Below are 13285 nucleotides of genomic sequence, written 5' to 3'. Positions count from 1 at the left end.
GCGTCACTGCGGATGTCAGCACAGCAGTCCCGGGAGCGGTAGGTTTACCCACCCATCCCCCCACCCTTGCTCCAGTTTTTAAGTCCGTCGGGATAACTCTGGCTCAGGAAAAGGGGAAGGGGCCAGCACCTGGCTCCTACCACCAGCCCTACCTCCGGCTGCATCCCTGACTGCTTTGTGGGCAGGGGCAGTGGCTGAGAAAGCAGGGCTGGTGCCATCTTCTCTCCCAGCAGGGACTTAGCATCTGGCCAAGCCTCTATCTGGTGCAGGGATCCCTCCCCACTCACACCCCCGCCAGGGGCTGAGGCCTCTGCTTGCACACCGCCTCTGATGGGGAGCTCATTCTCATTCAGACGTGCTTCTTAGAGGGATCTGAGATTCTTCTTGTCCTGGTTCTACTCCCTGAGGCTTGTGACGTGGGAGCCTCATGTGTAAACTCTGGCACGCTCTAAATGTTCATTTCTTTGCCTCTTGTGAAAGCCGTTTTGAATCCTTTTGGAAACCAGGTGGGAGGGTCTATATATAAATCAGCTGTGCTATTTTTAGTGTAGCTCGTTCATCCTCAGGCCCAGGGCAGTCAGGCTCTCCTGGAGGCCACAAAGCCTCTGTGAGGGTCCAGGCTTGCCTGAGGCCCACCAGACAGTGAGCCAGTAACCCAGGAGTTACCCTACCCCCAACTCCCACCCTGAGTGAGCCACCTGCCGAGCTGGGTTTAGCTGCATCCACCCCCTCCAGCCTTGCAGAAGACGTGGGCTGCTCTATTTCTGTCCTGGGCTGGCCTGGAGGCGGGACTTGGGTGGGGAGAGGCTTGGGATGCAGCAGCAGCTGCCAGCTCTGGTTGGGGATGCACCAGTCCAAGAAGTTCTCCTTTCCTGGCTCCTAAACCCTCCATGGCTCCCTATTGCCCACAGAATCCAGGGAGGGGAGGCCCAGCACCACCTTTCTACGGCAGAGCCTTGTCTGGATTATTCTCTGCAGGGCTTGGCACGTGGAAGGTGTTACCTGAGCACCTACTGTGCGCCAGCAGCGTTCTAGAACTAGAGCTGTAGCAGGACCTAGACAGACCTGGCCTACCCTCCTTGAGCTCAGAGGGCATCAGACAGAGCATAAGCAAACTCATAAATGCTTACAGCAACATTTCCCACTTTTTTTTCCCATTATCATTCCCTAAGGAGAAACATTGACTTATTGAATTAAATCACTTAATTAAACTTAATTACAATTAAGTAAATTATTTAATTTCTCCCTAATGAGAGATACAATACTAATGAAGAAGATTTTGTCATGTGGGGCCACAAGTAATTGTAACATCTATTTTTTCAGTCCCCCAAGAACCAAATTTTGCCTCCCTTGAAAATCCACGGCTCAGAGGATTATAATCTGTGCTCAGTGGGGTGAAAAGGAGACACACGAGGTGGGGGGGACCCTTACGGGGTGCTTGTCTTGGGGGGCGGCCCACAGCCTCAGAAGACTCCCAGTGAGCAGGCAGGGCAGCAGCGGGAGGGCTGGGAATCATGTAGGTGAGGAGTGCAGAGCAGATCGGGAACAGCCTGTGTAAAGGCCCTGGGGTGGGAGGGGCCTTGCTGCCACCGAAGAGAATCAGGGGTTGGGGGCAGATCACGCAAAGCCATGTCAAAGACTCTGGACTTTATTTTCAGGGGGTAAGGGAAGTCGTGGTAGGCTTTTAGGCAGGGGAGAGATGCAACTGGATTTACATGAAGAGCAACAATAACTAGAGGATCACCTTTCTGAAATGTCCTCATGTCTTTTTGGCTTCAAAGCCCTGTTCCATGCCTCCCACCCCCAGCGCTTGGGTCAGACAGCCCTGAGCTTGAGGGTACTAATGCTGATCGTACAGGATAGCAGGTGGCTTCCACGAAATGCTGGAGAGCTCAAGGCCCATCACGATCCTGGCACACGGTAGGTGCCCAGTTAATGAACCTGTCCCTCCAGTTCCTGGGCCGCCCCTTGGGCCAGGCCCAGAGTGTGAATCATGAGCTTCAGTCCCTGTATTCCATGGTTCCAAATTCATTCCCCGTCTCACAGTGGCCTTTAAAACAAAGCTTCATTCCTCCTTGTCCCCCTAGGATGTATGGCTGTGGCCGAGATGGGCTTGCCTTTTAAACCTTGGTCTCAAGGTCTGTCCTTGGGACTATAGGATTTCACAGGCTGCTGTGGCAGGTGGGGACGGACCTGCCCATCTCGGGGTGCTGGAGCCCCTGACTGGAACAAGGGCAGAGCCTGGCGAGCATCTAACCCTCTATGGGCGACCTTCAGCAAGTCACCACTTTTCTCAGGGCTCAGCGTTGTTGGCTGTGAAATGGATTGGAGAGGCCGACCCCCATCCAGCCTGCCCCCGTGTGATCACAATGGTCTCAATAAGGGAAGCTTGGGGGAGGAGGGTGGGGCTCGGGTGCAGGGCCTGGGGGACAGGATCACTCATGCAATCGCTCCCTTCCATTTCTTGCTTATTCTGGTCTTTCTGCCAGGATTTCCCTACAGAGTTCTTTGCTGCGAGCAACACAAAGTGACTCTGTCCACCATAAGTAAAGGGGGGCATTTCTTGGCTCAATCTCAGGGCTTACAGAGTGGACAAGAGAACTTTCAGGGGCTAAGGGGGCTACAGGGGCCTGGGCATCAAGGCCAATATGGTCAGGACTCCCTTGTCGTCATTGCCCCAGATATTAAGCTTCAAAGTCCCAGGCAGGAGTGGCCTCCTGACCCGACCAAAGTCTGGCCCTTTCAGCTTCTGCAGTGGGAAACAGGACCCTGCCCACTGGGGACTCTACACAGAAGGATCCCCCCCAACTAAGAAGGGGTTTGGGTGCAGGAGAGCCACCCCACCCCAACACACATATTCCCTACACCCCCTTTTTTGCTGGCGAACTCCTACTCATCCCTCAAAAGTCACTTCCACAGGTACTGGTCACCTCCTTTGCAGGGTTCCCCCCAGCCCGCTGCTTCCCTCCATCCAGCCCCAGTCACACAGGTGGCCATATCCATGTCCCAGTCTGCTTCCCACACCGAATCTGCTGCCTTGAACCAGAGGTTGGTCAGCATGTTTCCAGCACTCGTTCTGTGCCAGGCACATCCCCAGCCCATGCTCTTTGCAGGAGTTATGCATTGAACCCCTAGGAGGTGGCTTCTGTTACCTTTTCCATTTTACAGATGGAGAAACCAAAGCACAGAGAAGCTAGGCAACTGTCAAGATCACACAGCTGGTAAGGGGAAGACCTGGGATCCAAATCCAGCAAGCCTGGCCCGAAGGACAGGGGAGTGAAGGGCTGTCCAGTCCCCCAGGGCTGACTCCATCCGGGTGGGATCTGGCACTTTACTGCTCTTCCCCTCTCAGGTGTTTGAAGACAGTGACCTTCCTCCCCCAAAGTGGGTTAATCAAGTGAATAGATAAAATGGCAATGTCCAAATGAAAAGCTCTACGTCACTCAATTCTTGAAGTTGTTCAGATAAAGGAGGCACACAGGTCTCAAACACTGGCATGCTTTATTTATTCATTTATTGCCGCTGGGCTTGTGGCATCTTAGTTCCCAGGCGAGGGATGGAACCAGGGCCCTTGGCAGTAAAAGCGCGGAGTCCTAACCACTGGACAGCCAGGGAATTCCCGCTATTTCTAGAACTTAGAGGGAGAAAGTGCTGGAAGGAGTGTAAGGATTTTGTGCCCAGGGCCAGAGGGGCCACAGGAAGCCCCTCGACTCTGTGAGGAAGAAAGTACCAGCCTGAGCTGGTGCAAAGTGTCGGCCCTGCCCCGGCCCCAGGCTCCGCCCCTGCAACCCGGCCGCGCCCCGGCCCGCCCCGGTGCCAGGCCCCGCCCCCTCCCGGCCCCGCCTCGCAGACCCCTCCCTGGTGCCGGTGCCGGTGCCGGTGCCGGTGCCGCCGCCGCCGCCGCCGCCTCAGCCCCTGCCCCCGAGATTTTTTGGGCCCTCGCGGCCCCCAGCTGCCCCAGCTGCATGCAGCTCCACGCGCTCAGAGGACCTGTGTTGAGAACACGCCCTGTCTCGCTTTCCTGTGGGCATTTCCCAGGATTTCCTTGCACCTAAATCCTCCTCAGTGTCTGCTGCCTGAGAGGGAGCACCTCTGAGAATGAGGGTGGGGACGCAGGCGCTAACCGAGGTCAGGTTTTCAGTCTGTAGATGTGCTCGGTAAGTGACACCTGTAGTCATTACAGGGATCCTACCGCGGCGCTGTCCCCTCCCCATCAGCTCAGTCCTGGCTCTAAACAGAATCTGGGGTCTACTTCTCCCGGGTTCTCTCAGGGCTTTTCTGTTACACTGCCCCTCCCCTGGCCCACCCACCTCAGTCTCTCCACTTCTGCTGTGTGGCCATGGGCAAGTCGCTGCACCTCTCTGATTCTCTCTGTGCTGGGACTTGTTGCCTTTTCAGGGCAAAGGCCAGCATGGCTTACTGGGCAACCAAATCCCCGGTGTCGTGGCATCTGCCAGCACTCTTGGCTAAGGGTCCCAGGGAAGTGTCTGTGGGGCCGTTACTCACCTTGTCTGGGGCCACAGTGTGAGCAGGGTGGAGAGGCTGACAGGATGGGAATCGCAAAAGTTCTGGGGGGCTTCCTTCTGTGTGTGGAGCCCTGTCGGCGCCTTGCCAGAGCCTGCAAGGGAACCTCATATCTGGTCCCCCCACTGTTCTGGGCCTGGCAGCTGGCCACTCACATCTCAGACCTGCTTCAGAGAGTGGCCCTCAGGCCCCCGGAGCTGCATTGCCCTGAACAGCTGGCATGCCTGGGAGTTGACACCTGCCTCCCTGGGCACCTCCAGCCCATCTGCTACAGTAGGAGAGCCCAGCTTCTCGCCTGGAGCAGCACAAACTCAGAGGTGTGATGGACACTGCAGAGTCCCCTGGGGTCGGGCCATGGCCAGGACAGAAGTGCACCCTCGGTGGGCCTCTGCTGCTCTCTCCTGTTCCCCTTGCTCCATACTGGTTTCTGCTGGGAGAACTTCCTTCCTGAAGCTCTGGCACCTGAATCCTTGCCTCAGCTTCTGCTTCTGGGAGAATCTGACTAGACAGCCTGCTGGCACTGGGTGCCTTGGGGGCATTTTAATCAGGCGAGTTTATTGGTTAGGATCGAGGTTTGGCGGCTTATTAAAAACACCAACAAAACCAAGCTAATGTTGGTTTAAACCAGATAGACGATCATCTCTCTCTCCTGTAACAGTTTGAGGGTCAGTGGTCTGTAGCAAAAGGGCCGTTTCATGGAGCAGGGCCTAGGTTCCTTCCATCCTGGGTGTTTGATGCCTTCATCCACATGACCCGAGATGGTCCCCGGCACCAGCCCACAGTACTGGGCGGCAGGACGGCGGGAGAGGTGGAGAGGTGGCACATCCCTTCCCTTGAAAGGCACACGCATCATTGGCTCACATCCTGTTTCAGTCACATGGTCACCACGCTGCAAGGGAGGCTGGGAAGTGTAGTCCATACAGGCAGCCCAGCACCCACCTAAGCTTCAGGGGCTGTATGGCCTAGGAAGAGGGGGATAGAAAAGGGGGAAGTCTGTTTATTCTCAGCACACGTAAGGAGGACAGAATATTACTCTAAAGCTGGAACAAAATTCTTCCTTCAGAGATAATGGTCTCTGTTTAAGAAAATATGCTTAGGTTCCTGTGGCAGTAAAGGGGCTCCTGTTCGGGAGGGCCGTGGGTGCAGGGGAGGTTAGGGCTTGTGCAGTGCAGCGGGGACTGGGCAGGCAGAGACAGGAAGGGGCCAGGAGGAGTGGCCTGTGGGAGGGGCCCCTCCCTGTGGAACCCACCAGCGTCCACTCTTGGGTGGAACTGTGCCCCACTGCAGCCTGGGCGGGGCTTGTCCGCGGGCAGAGGGGAGAGTTGCAAAAGACAAAGCTGACCTGGAGATGTGAGAGACACAGGCCAGAGCAGGCTGGGTTTGAGAGCTTCTGGAGGATCTCAGGGAAAGCCGATGCCCCATGAGGGGCCAGGGTCAGGGCATCTTAACACGCTTCGTACTCACAGCGTGTCCCATGAAGCTGATAAGGGCTCCGCTCATTTTCCACGTATGTTTGCAAAACTGGACTCCTGACAGACGTACAGACGTGCATCCTCGGTTCACCCAGCGTTAAGTCCACCAATTTCCGTTTTGGTGGCTGCCCAGCGGTCCATCGCCATGATGTCCGTGCTTCACTGACACGACCCCTGTCGCGGGATGTGGCCCCCCAACGCCAAGCTTTCACCCCAGTAACTGCACCGATGTGGACATCCTCGAGCAGGCAGGTCGGCTGGCGTTTCAGGTTTAGATGATTTCCCCGGGCACGATTCCCAGAAGAGAAGTGGGGCGGAGGGAACCACATTTGCCTGTAAGGCCACGGCTTGTGCAGCCAAATGGCTTCCTGGCTGGGTCTTGCCAAGGGGCCCACCCGCCTGCAGAGCCCGGGCGAGAGGGAGCCAGTTTGGTTTAATCTTTCTTTACCAGATTTTTAAAGTGCTGTGTGTTCACTGTAGAAAATTTAGAAGATAATGAGCAACTTAAAAGAAAATTTATCTATAATCCCATCTGCCAGAAGTATTTATGGCTAGCATTTTTAGAATTCATTTTCACTGAGATACAATTGACATATAACATTGTGTGAGTTTAAGGTGTACAGCTAGCATTTCGATTTATATCCTTCCAGGCTTTTTTTCTATATATGCTTTTATTATGCAAAAATTTACATACATAAAGCTTTTATTATGAAAGGGTCAAACGTATACAACATTTGGTTGAGTAATGAGCCTTCAGGCACTCAGCACCCTGTTTCAACAGTGATCAGCACACACCAGTCTGGTCTCATCTCTGCCCTTGCCACTTTTTCCCTCCCAAATTGTTGGGACAGTCGTCCTGTTCATCCCAGACATTGTGTAACTTCATCCACAAATATTTCAGAGTGTATTTCTGAAAGGTTATGACGTAAAAGACAATATAATTGTTTAGACCTTCATAGGTAACAACCATTCCTTAATATCAGCAAATATCCAGTCTAAGTTTACAATTGTCTCCTAAATGTCAAAATGAACAAAATATGGTTTGAATCAGGATCTGAATAAGGTCCCCACGTCACACTGCCTGATGTAGCTGCTAAGTATCTTTCATCTAAAGGCTCAGCCCATGTTCTCTTCCTTGTAACTTACTTGTTGGGGAAACTGTATTCCCCCAGTGGGAGGCGTGGCGTCCTACCGTCTCTGCTGTGTTAGCAGCTGCTGATTCTCAGCACCTGGATTCACTACTTTATTAGTGGTTGCAAACTGGTGACATCCTAATTCTACCATCCCTGCCTCATTTGTTAGCTGAAATGTTTCTCGGAGAGAAAGTTGCCCTCCGCAGTGTTTGGCTACCTGGTGGTGCGGTTTTATAGAGGAAAGGCAGGATATATGCTTGCCTTGTCCCTGTAACAGTTTTCTGATTAAGTTGGTCTTCCAGTGGTGATCAAGTAGGGATTAAAAAAACAATTAGGAACACATGGATTTAAAGATATTTTATGTGTTTCAGCTGTTTGTGATAATCACCCTTATTGAGGGTCTCTCCCCAGTCTGTAACCGTTAAAAAAAAAATGGTTTAGGGCTTCCCTGGTGGCGCAGTGGTTGAGAGTCCGCCTGCCGATGCAGGGGACGCGGGTTCGTGCCCTGGTCCGGGAGGATCCCACGTGCCGCGGAGCGGCTGGGCCCGTGAGCCATGGCCACTGGGCCTGCGCGTCCGGAGCCTGTGCTCCGCAGCGGGAGAGGCCACAGCGGTGAGAGGCCCGCATACCGCAAAAAAAAAAAAAAAAAGGTTTATCCTTGGTGGCCATTGTAGTTGTGAAACACAGCTACGAATTCTTGGACACACGTCTCATTGAGAAGTGTGGTCTCTGTCCACCCCCCCTTGACTCTGGGGAACTTGGGCCTGCTCCAGCCACTGGCAGAGTGTGGCTGACAGGCGCTGGGGGCTCAGCAGAGCTGGGTGTACACGCCGCAGAGCCGCGCCCCGCGGAGACCCTGTGCTGGAGAGCCAGGTGTAGACACACCAGTCCAGTCTCCGCGAGCCCAGCCTCCAGGCCAGCCTGTCCTCCAGCTGGATGCCAGTGAGGAACCTCCGTCAACGCCACGTGGAAAAGGACCCGCCTGGGCTCCTGAACACGAAATCGTTTACACGGTGAACTGATCGTCTGAGCCAGCCATGGGGTGGTGGTGGGGCAATAGGTCATCGAAACTCTCTCCCCCGAGCTTCGAACACTGGAACACGAGCTGACACCTACCGCGTGCACCTCCCCCTATGGCACAGCTGCTCCTTCCACCTCACTCTTTCCCTGGATGGCGGGCTCTGGAGGTCACTCCAGCTTTGGAGCTTCCTTTCTTAGCCAACCTGAAAATCTGTTTTCTATTAATAGGTGAGTTAAGACCGATCGAGCAGTATGTTTCGCCTCAGTTCTGCATGGTGTTTTATGTTACATTTACACCTACCCGTGCAAGACTTTTAAACAATTTGTCTTTCAGTGTGGTTTTTATTTTATTTTATTTTATTTTTAAAATTTTTTTATTTCTTGCGGTACGTGGGCCTCTCACCGCTGTGGCCTCTCCCGTTGCGGAGCACAGGCTCCGGACACGCAGGCTCAGTGGCCATGGCTCACAGGCCCAGCCGCTCCGAGACATGTGGGATCTTCCTGGACTGGGGCACGAACCCGCATCCCCTGTATCGGCAGGCGGACTCTCAACCACTGCGCCACCAGGGAAGCCCCCGTAACCTTTTCTGTTGTTCATTTTTATCTGAAATGCCTTTCAGAACTTTCAAGAGGAGGACTGGGCCAGCGTCATAATCTTTAGTTTCCTTTTCTGCTGTTTTCATGAAACGTTAAAACAAAATGGTCTTGTATTCCCTCCTTTCTCCCTCCCTCCATCCCTTCCTTTCTTCCCCACTCCCGCACCTTTCATATCTAGTTTTTGGCCCCTCTTGTCTCCGTTCTGCCCATTTTGGACTCTGTTCTCAGCACCTCCTCCTCAGTGGAGGGCCCTGCCCTGGAGGGGAGTTTAGTTTGTGTTGAGAGTTGCAGGCCCGCAGTAGCTCCTTCACACATTGCCCGCTTACAAGCACACACACCTGGGCGTGTGCAGCGAGCCCTCCCAGTTCCCAGGCTGCGTACACGGTCTCTCCACCTCCATCACTGCTGTGGTCTTCTTGGGAGGCAGAGCTGTGTCGGGAGGGCCCGGGCCCCCCATCAGGCCACGCCAGACCACGTGGGAGCCAACAGTGAACTTTTAGAGTGGGGAGCCTTTGAACTCTGGGGCTCATTCCACAGCCTTCCCTGTTCTGACTCACAGAGAAACCAACACGGAGGAGAAATGCTGCCACTGCAGACCCGAGGCGGGGGGCGCTGGCCTAGCTGAGTGTGGCCAGGCGGCCAGGACACCGACATCCGGGGCTGGAAAGACAGAGCTGCGTCTGCAGAGGTAAACCATTTGTAGACCAGCCTCCTATGAGGGTTGGGAAGGTGCATGGAACAGCTCCTGAGTTCATAGTTCCCGGGGAGAAGTTGGAAAAGAAGGGGTTGGTAATGTTTCTTTGCTGCCACCAGCTGCATTTGGCAAGGGTTACAGGAAGGAAATCAGCTCAGAAGGAATGGAAAGGTGTTGGGGTGAGTCAGAGGTTCAGGACAGAGCAGGGCGGGGACACTCGGGGGCCTCCTGATTCTTGACAGTCAAGTGGGGTTTAAAAGGCTTTGGGCCAGAAACCCAGACACATCTCTCGCTGGGTAAACGTTAGAGTGAGGATTTGGCCTTCCCAGCTCTGTTTCAGATAGATTCAACCAGTAACTAGGGAAAGAGGCCCATAGATGATAAAGGGAAATTGCGTAGGTGAGAACTGTTTCTTGGGAAGGAGAAGTTCAGGTGTAGTGACTGGCCCGTGGAACAGACCTGAGGCGAGCAGGTTAGAACCTGCTAGGTTTCCAAAGGGAGTGTAATTCCAATGGAATCCCATTCCTGGCCTGCAGAAGCCTCGGTGACTGGAGACTTGAAATGGGATGAGGTGGCGTGGGGACTTTCACCCTCCCTGGAGACGGGCAGTGGGCTGAGCGGTGAGGAGAGTCACTCCGGATGCGACCAAGAAGGGAAACGAGGTAGGAGAGAAACAGGCGCACCCCCAAAAGGCAGAGCGAGGGCCCACCGGGACACGGCTCGCGGTGCAGAGAGGGCTCAGGGCCTAATGCCTCAAGACGGGGCCGCACAAAGTGTGCCTGGTGGCTTTGAACTTGGAAGTGTCTTGATGGGCTCCAGATGGGAATCTTACTGTTGTTGTCTGATGCCTGTATCTTGTGTGTGTGTGTGGAGAGGGTCGATAACCCACTGTTTTAGTTCACAAGGCTCTGGAGTTAAGAGGAGCCGCCCAGACAGTGGCCACTGCACGTCCCCAGAGATCCCTTGCTCTGAGCTGGAGGCCGTGCTGGACGGGACGAGGGGTGTGTTCTCTGTGTAGGAAGGAGGGGGCAGGCGTGTTTGGAGGATTACAGCAGAGGCCACGAGCATTCACTGGAGGCCCGTGTTTCCAGTCTCCCTGGCCATTGGGTTGGGGCCGCATGACTTGTTTGGCCCATGGGCAATGAGCAGAAGTGACATGTGTTAATTCCAGGATGACACAGGTGGGAGCTGGAGCTCCTCCATCCTCCGCCTTGTGGACAGAAACTGCAGGTTTTGCACAGGAGGGTGGAGGCTGCCCGGATGCCAGCTGTAGTCAGCATGCAGGGGAGAGCGGCTGCGACCATCGGCCAGCTTGTTCTAGGCTGGGACGTGAGTGTGAGAAGCATAGTTTGTCTCACCCACCAAGACTGTGGGCTTCTGTCACCCAGCGTATCCTAGTCTGTCCTAACCAACACAGATGTGTACTGGTTTTCTTTACACAAAATTGAGGCCCTACCAACCATGTTATTTTTTTTTTTAGTTAGTTAATTAATTTATTTATTTTTGGCTGCATTGGGTCTTCGTGGCTGCGCATGGGCTTTTCTCTGGTTGCGGCGAGCGGGGGCTACTCTTCATTGCGGTGCGCGGGCTTCTCATTGTGGTGGCTTCTCTTGTTGCGAAGCATGGGCTCTAGGCGTGTGGGCTTCAGTAGCTGTGGCTCGCGGGCTCTAGAGCACAGGCTCAGTAATTGGGGCTCATGGGCTTAGTTGCTCCGCAGCATGTGGGATCTTCCCAGACCAGGGCTCGAACCCATGTCCCCTGCATTGGCAGGCGGATTCTCAACCGCTGCGCCACCAGGGAAGTCCCCAGCCATGTTATTTTATAACATTCTTTTCAAAAAGGCTGTTAACAGTCTGCTTTATTGAGGCATAATTTATGGATAATAAAATCCACCAATTTTAAGTGACACCTTGATGAGATTGATAAGTGTCGACAGCTGTATAATCGCCACCTTGATCAAGGTAAGGAACAGCACTTCCTTCGTTCCCGAAATTCTCTCTGACCAATTGGCAGTCGACCTCCAGTCCCACCTCTGGCTCCTGGCAAACGCCGGTTAGTTTCCTGACACTGTGGTTTTGCCTTTTCCAGAATGCTGTATAAATGGAATCCCACTGTATGTAGCCTGTTATGTCTAGCTGCATTCACTTAACGTGATGCTTTTGAGATTTACCCAAAAGTCTGTTCCTTTTTGTTGCCAAGCAGCCCTCCACAGTATGCATGACTGCTCCCCAGCGGACAGACAATTCGGTTCTTCCCAGTTTGGGCTGCTGTGAGGAAAGCTGTTATGAACATCTGTGCCCAAGTTTTGTGTGGTTGTGTTTTCCTTTCTCGTGGGTAAATACCTAAGGGTAGAATTGCTGGGTGTTGTGGCAAATGCATATTTGACCCTAGAAGAAGCTGCCAGGCTGTGTTCCAAAGCGACTGCACCACGTTGTTTCCCAATCAGCCGTCTATCAGAGCATAACCTGCTTCTAAAGTTAACTCATATATCAGCAATATTTCCCTGAAACAGGATTTCACTGGTCTTGATAATTCAGACCATCCCCTGTTGTTTAGCACTTAGGGCACTTGCATTTTTCCTCATTACAGGTATGACTGTGAAGGACCTCTATGTGATGTTGGTACCCATCTCTGGTTATTTTCTAAGGCAAAAAATTCCTAAAAGTGGGATTACTAGGTTAAAGGGTCTCAACTTTTCTTTTGACTTTGGATATATATCAATGCGTATCGCCTTCTTAAACCGTGCGACCAACTTATATCAAGACCGGCAGTGTGGGAGCGTGTTCATCTTTTCTTAGCTGATTTGGAAGGGCCCTTCATATAGTGGTGATGTTAATCTCTTCTGCCTTATGTTGTGAATACTTTTCACAGTTTTTGTTTTGCCTTTATGACTCTGCTTCAGGCATATTTTATCCACAGACGTTTTTAACTGTTTTGTCATCCAGCATGTTGGCCTATTCCTTTGAGGCTCTGTCTTTGGTGTGATGCTTGGAAAATCCTTCCTCAGCTGAGGATTATAAAAACAGTTACCTAGATTCCCTTATTTTTTTTTTAAAGAACTTCAATCTTTACATTTAGGCCTGTATGTATTTATTTTTAACTGTGAAATCTATGAGACATACCAAAGAGTCTATGACATGAATGCAAGTTTAACAAATAATAGTAATAAACATGCCTACCCCAGAAATAACCAGGAGAAAAAGAAGTGTCAGAAGAGATATCGCATTTACTTTATTTATTTTATTTATGTAGAGGTTATAACTGAACAAAACTGAACTATCTATTGTTTAAGAACATGCCTGGCAAAAGTGTAAAGGAAAGCAAGGACATGGTGAACACAGCGTCTAAAGGGTAGTTTCTTCTAAGGGATGGGGTGAAATCAGGCAGGGACGCTCAGGGCTTCACAGGGACTATGATGCTCTATTTCTTCAGATGGTTTGGGCCCACAGGGGCTCATCCTCGCATTCTGGTTTAACCTGGATTGTCATTTTATGTACCCTTCTGTATGTGTATATCCCACGTATCATTTAAAAGTTTTAAAATTGTGGTAAAATACATGTAACGTAATGTTGAGTATCTTAACCATTTTAAAGTGCATTTGTAAGTTCACTCCTGTTAAGTATGTTCACTTGTCGTGCAGCCAGTCCCCAGAACTCTTTTCATGTTGCAAAGCTGAACTCTGTCCCCAACATAAAACAACTCCTCACCCCCCGCCCCAGGCCCTGGCATCTGCCATTCTGCTTCCTATCTCTATGAATACAAGTATGATATTTGTGTTTTTGTGCTTGGCTTAATTTCATTCAGCATAATGTCCTCAAGGTTCACCCATGTTGTAGCAGGATTTG

The sequence above is a fragment of the Mesoplodon mirus genome (assembly GCF_964341445.2).
Source record: "Mesoplodon mirus genome assembly, chromosome: 18".
In the NCBI taxonomy this organism is placed as follows: Eukaryota; Metazoa; Chordata; class Mammalia; order Artiodactyla; family Ziphiidae; genus Mesoplodon; species Mesoplodon mirus.
The sequence above is the reverse complement of the archived record's forward strand: the minus strand, read 5'-3'. Positions refer to the sequence as shown.